Below are 13,946 nucleotides of genomic sequence, written 5' to 3' on the forward strand. Positions count from 1 at the left end.
CATTGGGCTCTGTGCTGACAGCTCAGAGCCTGAAGCCTGCTTCGGATTCTGTGTCTCTCTCTCTCTGCCCCTCCCCCAGTGGTGCTCTGTCTTTCTCAAAAATAAATAACATTAAAAAAAAAAAAAAGAGCATGGGCTTTGGAGATAGATACGGGTCTGAGATTCTAGCTCTACCACTTAAAAGCAGTATAACTTCAGGGCAAGTTTCTCAACCAATTTTTTTTTTTTTCTTTAAGTAGGCTCCACACCCAATGTGGGGCTTGAACTCAAGGCCTTCACATTAAGAGTCACATGCCCTACCGACTGAGCCAGCCAGGTGCCCCTCTCAACCAATCTGTACCTTAGTTTCTCCATATGTATGATAACGATTACACTGGCACCTTCTTATAAAACCATTGTAAAGATTAAATGAGGATATATTTTTTAGTATGGTGACTGGCTAAAATATTAGCTGCCATTATGATATTAGTATTGCTGTTTTATATTCCTTCCCTTTCATTTGAATTCAGACTGTTAGTGAAACCCAGTAAAATAAAAGATGAAATATTCACAATTATATTTTTTTAATGTTTAGTTTTGAGAGAGAGAGAGAGAGAGAGAGAGAGAGAGAGAGAGAAGAATGTGGGGGGGAGAGGCAGAGAGAGAGGGAGGGAAACAGAGGATCAGAAGCATGCTCTGCACTGACAGCAGACAGCCTACTGTGGGGCCTGAACTCACAAACCATGAGATCATGACCTGAGCCAAAGTTGGACATTTAACTGACTGAGCCACCCAGGCACCCCCATAATTATAATTAATAGTATACTTATTGCTATCATTATTGCTGTAGAAAAGAAAGCTGATGAATGATGAGAGTAGAAAATGGCGACATAAAAGTAAATATATATATAGATTTGGATCAGACTTGAGGGCCAGGCAGTGGTTTAAGATTTATTGGGGGGAACAGTGGGTAACAAGTATTGAACACTAGAGTAATAAGCAAAAGCAGTATTTCAGGACAATGAGTCAGAAAATGGTCTGTACAAGACAAACTGGGTCTGTGACACTGGCCTCCAGGGCAACACGGTGATGCATCTGCGGCAACTTTTTTTAGCGCCCTATATTGTGCTACCACCAATATAATCTGAGGTCTCGCTTTATAATAAAGTAACCAGGTATATGCGACATGAGTGTTCATCATGACAATCCTGAACTGGATCCAGAAATGGCAGAAACGCCAAAAGGTTTCTGCGTTCCTGGGGATGGGAGGGCAGAATAAACTAGAAAGTGGGAGGACATGGGGCGTGAGGCTGGGGAGTTCAGCACAGGCCGACACATCCATTGCAACTTTTCCTGCTGATGGGGCAGATCATTTATCCTAAGAGAATCACCTCATGAAAACAATGCAGAGTGTGTGCCCAGCCCACAACCCATGGCTAGAACGTCAGCACTGATTATTCTCTCCGGGGCCCTCCTCCCACCATGTGCTTGTCAGCAACACGGACACCCACACTCCACTCTCAGAAACCCTACACTCCACAGGAACTGCTGAAACAGGGGTAGAAAAATTAGCTCTGTGGCTGGTTGAAGGTTACGTACGCAAGGTCAAGGAGGAAACGGGGATTCTACTGGCTTATTGGACCCATGTATTTAAAGGAGGCCGAGAGGACTTTCTTTCCTCACCCCTCCCTTAGATTTCCTTGCTGTGTATCACAGAGCTGCCTCTTTACAGACTGATTCATTTTACAGCTTCCATTTGTTGAGAGCACACTATGTGCCGGCCACCTGCCTGGGATTTATCAGTGAACAAAAGAAGATCCCTGCCATTGAAGGACTTCCTCCTTGAGGGATGGGGAAGGCAGACAGCATTTTAGGAAGTGACAGGTGTTAGGTAGGACAAAATGAAAAACAAAACCAAAAAATAGTAGACAAAGGGATGGGGAGTAAGAAGGGGAGGGCAGTTGGATGTGGAATCTTCCAGCTGACAGGAATGTTAACCTAGAAATTCTCACTTCCTGCTATTTATTACCACTCCCTCACCACTCAGCACATAGCAGGTGATGAGGGAAACAAGACAGCTGTATTGGGTTTATTTCAGAGTCAAAAGAAGATAAATTACAACTATATTCTCCATATTTTTCTTTTCCGAAAATGGCCTAAAGAAGGAAAGTCCTAAATGAACCGAAGCAAAGTGACATCAGACAGACTTCTCCCCTTTTCCTGCGCCAAGCTAGTCTTCGGTCTATTAGCATTTGGGCTTCAACTGCCCCATATCTGGAGAGTGAGACTGGGCTCTCTGTGCACAATGGTTCCCCCAGGCATAGCCTGTTCAGAATTTCTAAGTAACCAGCATGCATTTACTTCACCCCATAAGTTACTCCTATCTTTTTGCCTTTTTTCAGAGGATCAATCAAAGCAATAAGAGTTGACGGCCTAACCTTGAAAGAGGAAGGGGGATACAATTATATATAGCCCAAATTTAAGTGCATTCTCCTCCTCCACAAACACGTCCCCTCCTTCTGCCCCTCCCCCAAAAAAGGCCAGAGAGAGAGAAATAACCAACATTTTTCCAAGTTGGTGCTAAAAGTCAGGACGAAAGAATTGCTTTTCTATATTTCTGCAAATGTTCTACAATGAAGATGTATAGTTTTTATAATTGGGAAAAAATAGCTACTTAAAAAAAAAAACCCAACCATATACCAAAAGAGATGGCCATGACAATCAATTGCCCAACTCCCCAGGAGTTACGGTTGCTGAAGAGCTAAAGTATCTCAATAGCCTGTGAGATATACTTGGATAAGATTTATACCTGGAGTAGAGACGGATCCACAGAGTAAGCAAACTATAATTTTACAGGTCTTCTATTTACAATCATGCTGACGGCCCCAGCTGTGATGCTGAATATGGCTCTTTCTCCCATTCTTCACACCAGCTATTTAAATTCTGACTCTTAACAGGAGGAAAGGCTGACCTAATGGTGAAATAAGCTTATATTAGAAACATGAAATGTTTACCATAAATTTATATAAGTAGGGCTCAGAAGTACTGAAGACTCTTATTCATCTTCTTTTGCTTAAAACTTAACCTTAGCATAGGCCTAGAATCTGGGTACGCACCTTCCCGATGCCATCTTAGCTCTTTGGAGACAAATACTGAAAAGGTAGCTGATAAGGCTTAATGCTCATTTATGATTAAAATGTTCAATAAACTAGGACTAGAGGAGGACACCCTAACTTGACACAGGTACATCTAAAACCAGGGGTGCCTGGTGAAGATCCAACTCTTGATTTCAGCTCAGGTCATGATTCCAGGGTTGTGAGATTGAGCCCCATGTCAGGGTCTACAAGCATGGAGCCTGCTGAGATTCTCAGTCTCTCTCTCTCTCTCTCTCTCTACCCTTCACCCCAGCTCGTGTACTCTCTCTAAAAGGAAAAAAAAAAAGTCTGAAACCTAAAACAAATAGTATATGAAATGGAAAAACTTTAGACTCATTCTCTTAAAGACTGAAAACAAGACAAAGATACCACTAGCATAGCAACTATTTTGACATAGTCCTGGAAGTTCCAGCCAATGCAGGAATATAAAGTATAAGGATGGGAAAGAAGCAATAAAACTATCATTATATGATAGTTTATATGACCCAGAAATCAGCTATTTGTATGAGATGGGGAAGAAAGGCTGTCAGATACAAGATCATACAATAATCAACACCATTTCTCTTAAACTACCCATAGCCAAATAGAAAATAATAATAGAGACACGATTCACAATAGCAACAAAAACTAGGAAGTATTTAGAAATTAGTTTAACCAAAAATGCCCCCCTAGACTTTTATGGAGAAAAATTTTAATTTCTAATAAAGGATTTAAAAATGAGTTGATGAAGTATTTAGGGATAAAAAGGGAACTAACTCAAATGGGTCAGGAAAAAAAAAACATGCATAGAAATACAGCAGAGGGAGTAATAAAGCAAATATGGCAAAATGCTAACTTTTGGTACATCTGGGTAAGGAATATACAGGAGCTCTTTGTACTAACCTTTGAACTGTTCTGTTAGTTTTAAATTATTTCCAAATAAAACAAAATTCTTTTTTAAAAAAAAGCTGAAAAAATGGAGAGACAAATTACATGCTCTTGGAGGAAATGAGTTAATATCAAAAAGATGTCAAACCTCTCTGAAATAATTTATAAATTCAATGTAACCCCAATAAAAATTTCTTAAAAATAAAATGTTTGAGGAACTTATAAACTTAATTCCAAATTTTATATGGGAAAATAATGGTCCAAGAATAGCTAATTAAACTTAAAAATGAAGAACAGAGACAGGACACTTGCCAGTCATGAGAACTTACTACAAAATCATTGCAATAAAACATAGAGCAGGGGCGCCTGGGTGGCGCAGTCGGTTAAGCGTCCGACTTCAGCCAGGTCCCGATCTCGCGGTCCGTGAGTTCGAGCCCCGCGTCGGGCTCTGGGCTGATGGCTCAGAGCCTGGAGCCCGTTTCCGATTCTGTGTCTCCCTCTCTCTCTGCCCCTCCCCCGTTCATGCTCTGTCTCTCTCTGTCCCAAAAATAAATAAATGTTGAAAAAAAAATTTTTAAAAATAAAAAAAATAAATAAAAAATAAAACATAGAGCAATAACTGGCAAACTAATGGAACAGAAGAGAGGCTGAGAGACAGACCAGTTGTATCCATGGAAACCACTGATGAGAGACAGGGTACCACAACTCAATGGAGGAAAGCATGGATGTTCTTGGAGATATTATTGGAAATACTGCCTCATTAAATGAAGAGTAAGAGGACTGGATCCCTATCTAACATGCAATGAGGGCTCTCGATGAGTTACAGAAATAGCTACTGAAATGGACTTCTTAAAACTCCACAAGTATTAAACATGCCAAAGAATTTCTTTGATTACGTCAGAATTAAGAATGTTTCTTTAAAAAAAAAATTTTTTTTTAACATTTGTTCATTTCTGAGAGAGAGAGAGACAGAGACAAAGAGCATGAGTGGGGGAGCGCAGAGAGAGGAGACAGAAAAAGACAGTGCTGTCAGCACAGAGCCCGACACGGGGCTTGAATTCACAGAGCGTGAGATCATGACCTGAGCCTAAGTTGGACACTTAACCAACTGAGCCACCCAACTGCCCCAGAATGTTTCCTGATCAAAGGACAACAAAGGCAAAATTAACAGCTGACCAAGGAGAAGACATCTGCAAAGTCTAAACGTGAACAATGCAGATAGCAACTCCAATAGAAAATGGGCAAAGATATGAATAGGCAATTTATAGAAGAAGCTATTATATATGAGATGTTCAAAATCCTTAGTAACCAAAGAAACACAAATTAAAATGATAAGAGGTCACTTTGTATTTACAAGATTAGAAAAGATGTACAGCTGGATAAAGCTTAGCACTGTTGGGATGTGAGGGTAAAGGAACCCTCCAACACTTCTGGCAGAAGAGAGACTGGGGCTGCCACTGTGGAGAGGAATCTGGCACTATTTAATCAAATTCATTATATGCAAGCCCATTACTCTTCTGAATATATACTCACAGCTGTATAAGCAGACAGGTATGAAGATGCTCATGGCAGTAGTATATATATCTTAGGGAGTAGGGATAACCTGAGTATCTATCACACAGACAGCAGATAAGTAAAATTGTGGTTTGAGCACACAGCATGGAGTGTAAGACATCAGTCAACAACAAAGAATTAGACGTGCACATAGAAACAGATGGATCTTCAAAACAGTACTTAGAGAAAAAAAGAAGAGAAATGAAATGCAACATTATAAATTGAAATACATATAAACAAACATCACCACTTTGCAAGATCCTACACGGACAAAAAGAAACACATGTGCATTAGAACAAGAACCTACGATACATACGGGGAATAGGAAGGGGATAAGGGAGTTAAAAGCAAAAGAAATCTTTCACACTCCTTGCATGTTAAAAAAGAATTCAATGACCTATGATAAATACAAAATTAGAATTGTTTCCTTCCCCAAAGTTTCCAACTTTCCTAACAACAAAAGCTACTTGGCTTGCCAGCTCTGTTGATGAGTAACAGCTCTGCATCCTTTTTCAAGCAGGAAGAGAAAATTCAGGGATCAGCAGAGTACTAAAGGGATCAGCAGAGATTATTCACGAAGCAGTGTTTTTGTTCTCATGACCTGACAACCTGACCGAAAAGACCTGATTACCTCTTGATTTGGAGTGATTCAGCTAAAGGCGGGTCAGAATCAAGTTTTCGGGTCATTTGAAGCTATTTACTTTTAGAACTCCGTTGTAGGCAATCCCTTAGCCTCCCCAGAGAAATATTACACGCTACCTAGAATCTTAAAATTCTAGAGCTAGAAAGGACCTGGTTATTCTACAGATGAGGAAACTAAGGCCCTGAGAAGGGTTACGGTTTAGGGTCACACAGCTAGCATGAAAAGGAAGGCCTTCCTGACTCTGCCCTGTCCCCATTTTGTTCTCACCCAGCAGTCAGAGGGAGCCTGTCAAACTTAAGTCATCATGAGCAACTCTGTTCAAAACCTTCTACTGGCTTCTTCCCCCTCACTCAGAGTCAAGGCCAAAATCCTTACAATGGCCTACACTGATGTGCCCCTTCCCACTCCACCACCTCTCATCTGCTGCCGCTTTTCCCTCACCCACTTTGGCACTGCGTGGCCGCTACGCCTCGCCATCCCTCACGCATGCCAAACATGTGCAGCATCGGGGCCTGGAACTTGCTCATCCCTCTGCCCCTCCCCCACACCCTCACCCTCGCAATTCCTTCAAGTCCTAGATCAAAAGTGATCTTAGCAGAGGCCTCCTGCCCACCCTCTCACCCCTAGACTTATGCTTTCCCACTTACACCTCTTTCAAGTTCTCCATAGCACTACAACCACGTGACAGTCTATCCATTCACATTTTTATCTGTCTGCCTCCACTCCACTAGAATTCTATGGCATGTCAACAGGGCTTTGTTTCATTCACAGCTGTATCCCCAGCACCTAGAACAGTGCCTGGTGGACAAGGGTGCTCAATGAACATGTAGTGAATGAATCAACAAATCAGAACCAAAATCCAGGAGTTCAGACTTGAGACCCCCAGTGTAATGCCCTATTTGCTCCACCATGCTGCCTCAGTTTCGGTGGTTACATCCTTCAAGTTAGAAAGCTCTAAAATCTAAAAATGAAATAATACATTTTAGCTACTCTATGTTTATTTTATCTCCTGTGGCTGACTTTTATAGCATCAAGGATAAAGCACCCAACCAAAAGTCAACACCTTTGGTTTAAGGGCCCTTTTATTATAGAGCTGTTCTGTGATGCTGCTACTTTAGGTTTCTGCCTTTCCAGGTGAGAGACTAATATCTCATAATTTTTTTAAGTAAGCTCTATGCCCAATGTGGGACTTGAACTCACAACCCTGAGATCAAGAGTCGCAGGCTCTACCAACTGAACCAGCCAGATGCCCCTGAAATCTCATCACTAACACCTGACCAACAAGACTACATTATCCAATCTTGAAAATTAGTTTATCCAGATGTCTTCCTAAGCTGAGCATAAGAAATTATTTAATATTAATTCGACGGTTGTTGTGAAACTTTTCATAAGTATTCTGAATGAATGTTCAGGACACTTTAGCTAAAAACCAATCCCAGTTGAGGATGTCAAAGCAGATAATCCCGTTAACAATGCTATGTTGTAGGTAAGAAATTGATTTCAGAAACAGGATAATAAACCTAGAGAATAGTTCAAGCCTTATACTGGGAATAGGCATGCAAGTTTCCATCTGCATTCCACTGTAGTTGTTTTTATCATTTAAAAAAAATCCTCACAATGTAAAAAGGATCTGCAATTTGAAACATCACTGAAGTATCTCAAATTTGAAAAATAGCTTTTTGCTAATTTTAGCCCAATCCTGTAAAGTGGCAAGGTTGAGGGCAATAAGACATTTGAAGATTCACCATGCATCCTACGAAAGGATTTCCTTCTGAGGCAGAGATAAGTGAGTTTGCTGGCTCTCAAGGCTTCCTCGACTGCAGCCTCCAAGTACACAGGAGATAAAAACATAAACGCAGTCCACTGAACCCTTTTTTCAGAACCAGAGTCTCAAGGAGTCTTGCACTATGTTCTAAAAATGAACGCCCACCCTTAGTGTTTAGGAGATCCTACATGGTGACTCAAGAATTAGGATTTGTCATATTCTTTAAGGGGAGAAGAAGTGGTGTAAGTTCAAGCAATGCTTGAAGCAGGCTCTGAACTGCAATGTGGATGAAAGAGGAACGGGAAAGGGTCTCTGTGGGAAAGAGGGCCACTCAGAAGGAGCCAGAAAAAAAGGAAACAAGAAGTGGGAAAGGCTCTGCTTTAGGGCCACAAGGCAAAATAAAGAACCTGTACATATTTGGACAGATTGTCTATAAAGATTATTATATCTCAGCCGAAAATACACACAATAGGAGCGCTACAGAAATGACATCTTATCACATTTCCTGAGGCAGAATGTTCTCAGTTTATTGCAAAAGTTATCTGTGCACCGCATACACCCCACTCCCAGGTCAGATTTTAGCTGTTCTCACAAAGCACCCCATTCCAGTCTCTGAACGTCAGTGAACACTGAAGTATCTGTAATTTTTAAACGCGTGATGCTTTTATTTTAAGCAATTCCATTCAGATCTGTGTGTTGAATCTCCTTTTCATTTGATTGATATGATTGATTTCTATGAACTGCACTATGGCTGAGAGGTTATTACGTATGGCATTTGGCACTGCTGAGATTAAAAAAGTAATCACAGGTTGTACATTATTTCTAAGAAACTGATGGTATCATACTGTTATTTATTTCAGATTTAAGGACCTTTCTTTGTTTGATTATATATCTTCCAATTAAAAAGCAGGACAGAGGGGTGCCTGGGTGGCTCAGTCAGTTAAGCGGCCTACTTCGGCTCAGGTCACGATCTCGCACTCTTTGAGTTCGAGCCCCGCGTCGGGCTCTGGGCTGACAGCTCGTCGGACTCTGTACTGACAGCTCGGAGCCTGGAGCCTGCTTCGGATTCTGTGTCTCCCTCTCTCTCTGACCCTCCCCCGTTCATGCTCTGTCTCTCCCTGTCTCAAAAATAAATAAACGTTAAAAAAAATTTTTTTTAAATAAAACATAAAAAGCAGGACAGAAAAAAAATTGTCTTAAAGTAGGCATGTTTAATTTGGCTTGACACCTATTGAAATCATTTCAAAACGGAAACCTGTTTATATCAAATAAATTAAGCACCCAGGAAAAAAAAAAGAAAAAGAAAAATCACTTTTCACTTCTCTAGGCCAATGCTGATAAAGTGACTTGTTTTATGAAAACTCTGTGTTGTCACAATGAGTGGCAGTTTCCAAATTAACACATAAGGTCAGGAGATGGAAACGAGCTAGAGATCCTTTAATTCAATAATTTAGAGAAACACAGGTGGGGAGGGATAAACTAACTTACTCATCACCTGGAATCTATTCCTGTTGTGAGGGTCATCAACACAGCACTAACTGAGAACGCACACCTGTCCGGTGCCAGGGACTTCGCCTGCCAAATGCAACTAGGGGTTAATCAGTGCTACTCTCCCCCCTGGAACTCAGCTATTTCAAACAACTGGAGCTAAACTATGCTCAAACCCTAAACATTAAGCCTGCCACTGGCTTGCCACATACCACAGCATCACTAATTAGGTAAAGAAAGTGTTTCAACACAAGATCCGCAAATTACTGTAAAGTAGGCAAGTTACCAATATAACAGAATCACGTTGGGAGAGCCATTCATTATTGCCTGATGAAAATAAAGGATAATGAGGTTGCATTTAAAGCGGGGTGGGTTTTTTTCTTTTTTTGCACTTAAAAACGAACTCTACACCCCAAGCATTCTCCACAGCACCTAATGTGCAGCAGACCTGACCAGTCTGTAACCCCAATATTCCTTTACGCAACTGCCAGCACCGTCACCCTTTTCAAGGTTAAGCGCTTTGAGAAACTGATGCCTGGCGGACTTCAGGACCTGTGGCAGGAATGCAGGTGTGCGCGGGTAACAGCAAAACTCCAGCATAACCAAACATGCATCTCTAGCCAAACAGGTCTTACTCTTGCCTCGGAAATCATCCCTCCCTGCCTCCCTGACACAGAATCACGGACTCCCATACCGACTGGATGGGACTCTGAGCAAGCCAGAAGATTTCTTCATCTGTAAAATCAGGGGGCTGGGCTACTGCCGAATTCTTTCCCAGCTCTCAAATTCCGCCTCATTGCCCGAGTGGCAGGGCGGTGCAGTGAAAAGAGCCCCGGGCTTGACACCGTTTAACGAGCCCACGGCCGCATCCCCTTGACTGCCGGCCGCCCAGCCTCTGCCACTCGCCGGGACCTCACAGGGCGGGACCCGACCCGGGCTCCGAGGAGGGCCGGCGCCCCCACCCCCGTCCCCCGGGGGGCTCCCGGCCACGGCAGCGGCCGCCTCGGGGAAAGGGGTGGCGCAGGCCGGACAGCGCGGCGCGTCCCTCGGGGTTCGGGTCCCCTCCGCCCGCCGCCCCGGGTCAGCGACTCGTGCTCCCCGCCCGGCCCTGACCTGCTCTCCGCCGCCCAGCGGTCCCTCGGCGCAGCGGGCAGCTGGCTGCGGCCGCCCGTCCCGGGCCGCTGTCACCTCCGCCCCTGGAAGCGGCGGGCGGGCCGATCCGGTGTGACTCAGCGCCGCCGCCCCGCCTCCCGCCTCCCCGCCTCCCGCCCCGGCTTCCGCCTCTCTCGGCCGCGCGGCCCTGGGGCGTCTCGGTCCCCGCGCGCCCACCTCCAGGAGCCCGCCCCGCGCTCGCGCCCCCTGTCGGCCCGCCCGCCCTGCGGCGTCAGAGGGGGCGGCGCTCCGAAGGCCTCTGGCCGGGGAAACTGAGGCACGCGCCGGCGCGGCCAGGGCGCCCGCCGCCTCCCAGGCCGCGTGCGGCTCCGGCTCAGAGCGAGTCCCTCACCCCACCCGGCCCTTCAGCCTGGAAAAGAGGCGAAATGCCAGTGAGGGAAGGCCCGTTCGGTTCCTGCCTGTGGTGGCGTCCTCTTTGCCGCCCCGAGGCAGTTTCCTTTATCACGTTACACAAGGTTGACGCGCGCCTCTGGCTGTCCCATTTTTCCCCTGAGGAAAGTCTCTCAGGACAACTCCGAGAATTTAAAAGCGAGGAGTAACACGATGTAAGGACTGGGCGGGGCTGAGAGACCGCTTTTAACTTGTTCGCGAATCCTCGCAGGATTCCCTTTGTGTGGTAAAGGCCACAGAGTCCCACTGCTGGCCTGTCGCTTGAATTTGTGTGCCTTCCGTTTCTGGATCCACCTAGGAGATCCGGAAGAATTCAACAAGTCTGTCACTGTGTACGCACGACAGAGAAACCTCTATTTCAAAACGTTCGTGGGCTTTCCTTTCCCCTTTCCTTGTGGTAAAACACACGTAACATACAACTTGCCATTTTTACCATTTTTAAGTGTACGATTCTGTGGCATGAAGGACATTCAACGCTGTCGTGCGACCTTCGCCACCATCCATCCCCACAGCCTTTTCATGTCCCCGAACTGAAACCATGTTCATTAAACACTAACTCGTTTCTCTCCACCCAACTGTCACTTTCTGTCTCTGAATTTGACTGCCACACACCCCACATTAGTGGAATCCTACAGTATTTCCTTTCGTGACTAGCTTATTGCACTTAGCATAGTGTCTTCGAGGGTCATCCTGGTTGTAGTGAGTGTCAGAATAATATTGCATTGTGTGTGTATACAACCTTCTGTTTATCCATTCATCTGTCAGCGACTTCATCCATTTGCTTTTTGACTGTTGTCCATCCTGCTGCTATGAACATGGGTGTACAAATATCTGTCTGAAACGCTGACTTCAGTTCTTGTGAGGCTATACACAGAAATAGAACTGCTGGATCACATAGTAATTCTCTCTTTCTTTCTTTCTTTTTGAGGAACTACCATACTATTCTCCTTTGCTTTTTTTGATGCATGTGAACATTGTGGGCAGAAAACTCTCTGCTAAAATATCAGTGTTCTGGGTTTTGACAAAATTGTTAACAAACACTTCATTTGTCTGTGAAACAGTGACTTTTCTTCCTAAGAATAAGTAATTGACATTGCAAATTTATAGCTTTTATTTTTGAAGATATTGTCACTATTCAACTAACCACAATTTTGTGTTTCCCGGATGTACTTTTGTAATGTTTCTAATGTCATATGAAATCAAGATGAAATAGAAATCAAGCATTTCATTTTAAAAAGACAATTTTGAATGTCTTAACATACACCCAATCCAACATGATCTTTTTCTTTTACCTTAAACAGTCAATTTTGGAATGCTCTGATCACTGAATCTGAATCTTTGGAGGAAGGTTCCTTACTGGATACACTGGAGTTTAAGAATCATTGCCCTAGGGCATGGCAAAGATTCTAAATCATTAAAGGCAAAATAGTATTTTCTCACTCATCAGCAAAGATTTATACATTTGCGATGCCATAAACATTGTGCTATATGTTTGGGATTTAGCCTAAGACAGACCAAGCCTCCTGCCCTCATGGAGCTCACATTCTAGTGTATGGTGACAAACAATACATAAATAAACCAATGATACACCAAACAGTGACAGGATGTGATGAGTGCAGTGAAGGAAATAAACCAAAGGATAAGATAGATTAGATCATAGAGAATGAAGTCCGAGTGCCCTAAGCATCCACTGTATATAGTGAATTCACTTTTGTGCAACTGGAATGGTACAAATTATATAGTCTTTGAGGGAACTGGGAAAATAATCTCTGTGTTCTGTGGTTTAGATGAATATCTGGCCTGATAAGGGCCTAGGTAAGTGGTGGGAAGCTTCTTTGAATATAGTAATGGTCAGGGAAGTCCCTTGGGATGTAACCATTCGCTTGAGACCTAAAAGATGAGAAAGAATCAGATAAATATTTAAGAGCTGAGGAAGTGACTTTCAAGAAGGAGAAACGGAAGGTGCAAAGTCCATGAAGTGGAAAGCAACTTGATGAGTTTCAGAATCAGAAGAGAAGCCAGTGTGAGCAAGAGAGCAAGTATTATGACGTGAAACTGAAAACAGACGGGGTGAAGATCATTCTGGGCCTGGTGGGTCTTGGTAAAGAATGCAAATTTCATTTTCAGTCACCCTATTGACGCATTATAAAATATCCTAAATTTTACAAGACTAGAATGAAAAGGATCAATGGAGATAAATGTATGTGGAACTTCTCTGTTAGCAATAATGACAATATCCAGATGTGTAATGTTAAAGTGAAAAAGCTTGACTGGCGTTTTTCCTGGAAAATCCTCAATAAGCCAAAACAGGGAATGGTTCAATTGCGTTTTGGTTAATCCCATTGATCAAAACTGTTTAGTTGTGTCGTTTTTTGATCTCTGAGGTCTGAACCTAAATTCAACCTGTCAGGACATATTGCACCTGAAGTGTCCATCACGGTTATGATAGACTGCCTCACTAACAGTGTGGCATGGATTGGCCCCAAATCAAAGCCAACTCCCTCTGACTTCCCTCTGGAATGTATCACGTCACAGCCACAACCTGCTGCTGCAGGTGATGGCAAGTTGATGAGAGTAGCAAGTTGCTGAAACTAAACTAAATTGGCTTTGCTCAAGGTGGGAGTCATCTGTTAGTCTTTGAATAGCCAGGGTCCAGCTCTAAAAAAAAAAAAAAAAGGTGGGGGGAGAAGTTCAGAGAATATATTCCTATCTCTATTATTAAAGACGTGGTTCGATATCTTAGTGATAGAATATATAAGGCATAGGCTTGCATTCTAAGATGTTAGAGAAGGAAGACATCACTTGGAAATATTACTAACTATTCATCAAAATGGTGCCAGAATGTACCGGGACAGAAAGGAGAGGACTCAGGTTGGATGGAGGAAGAAGGAAAGGGCAGAGGAAGTATGCTCTCTTGGGCAAGGGAGGAGTT

General features: G+C 43.3%; 1 protein-coding gene across 2 annotated transcripts in view; it reads right to left on the minus strand.

The window, feature by feature from the left end:
• DNMBP (dynamin binding protein) overlaps nt 1–10,697 on the minus strand; it is a 144,674-nt gene extending 133,977 nt beyond the window's left edge. For both annotated transcript variants that reach the window (XR_007145310.1, XM_047825116.1), the window contains exon 1: nt 10,565–10,697. The gene's annotated coding sequence lies outside the window, so the exon portion shown is untranslated. The remainder of the gene's footprint in view (nt 1–10,564) is intronic.
• Nucleotides 10,698–13,946: the final 3,249 nt, after the last annotated feature.

This window comes from Prionailurus viverrinus, chromosome D2 (genome assembly GCF_022837055.1).
Source record: "Prionailurus viverrinus isolate Anna chromosome D2, UM_Priviv_1.0, whole genome shotgun sequence".
Taxonomy (NCBI): Eukaryota; Metazoa; Chordata; class Mammalia; order Carnivora; family Felidae; genus Prionailurus; species Prionailurus viverrinus.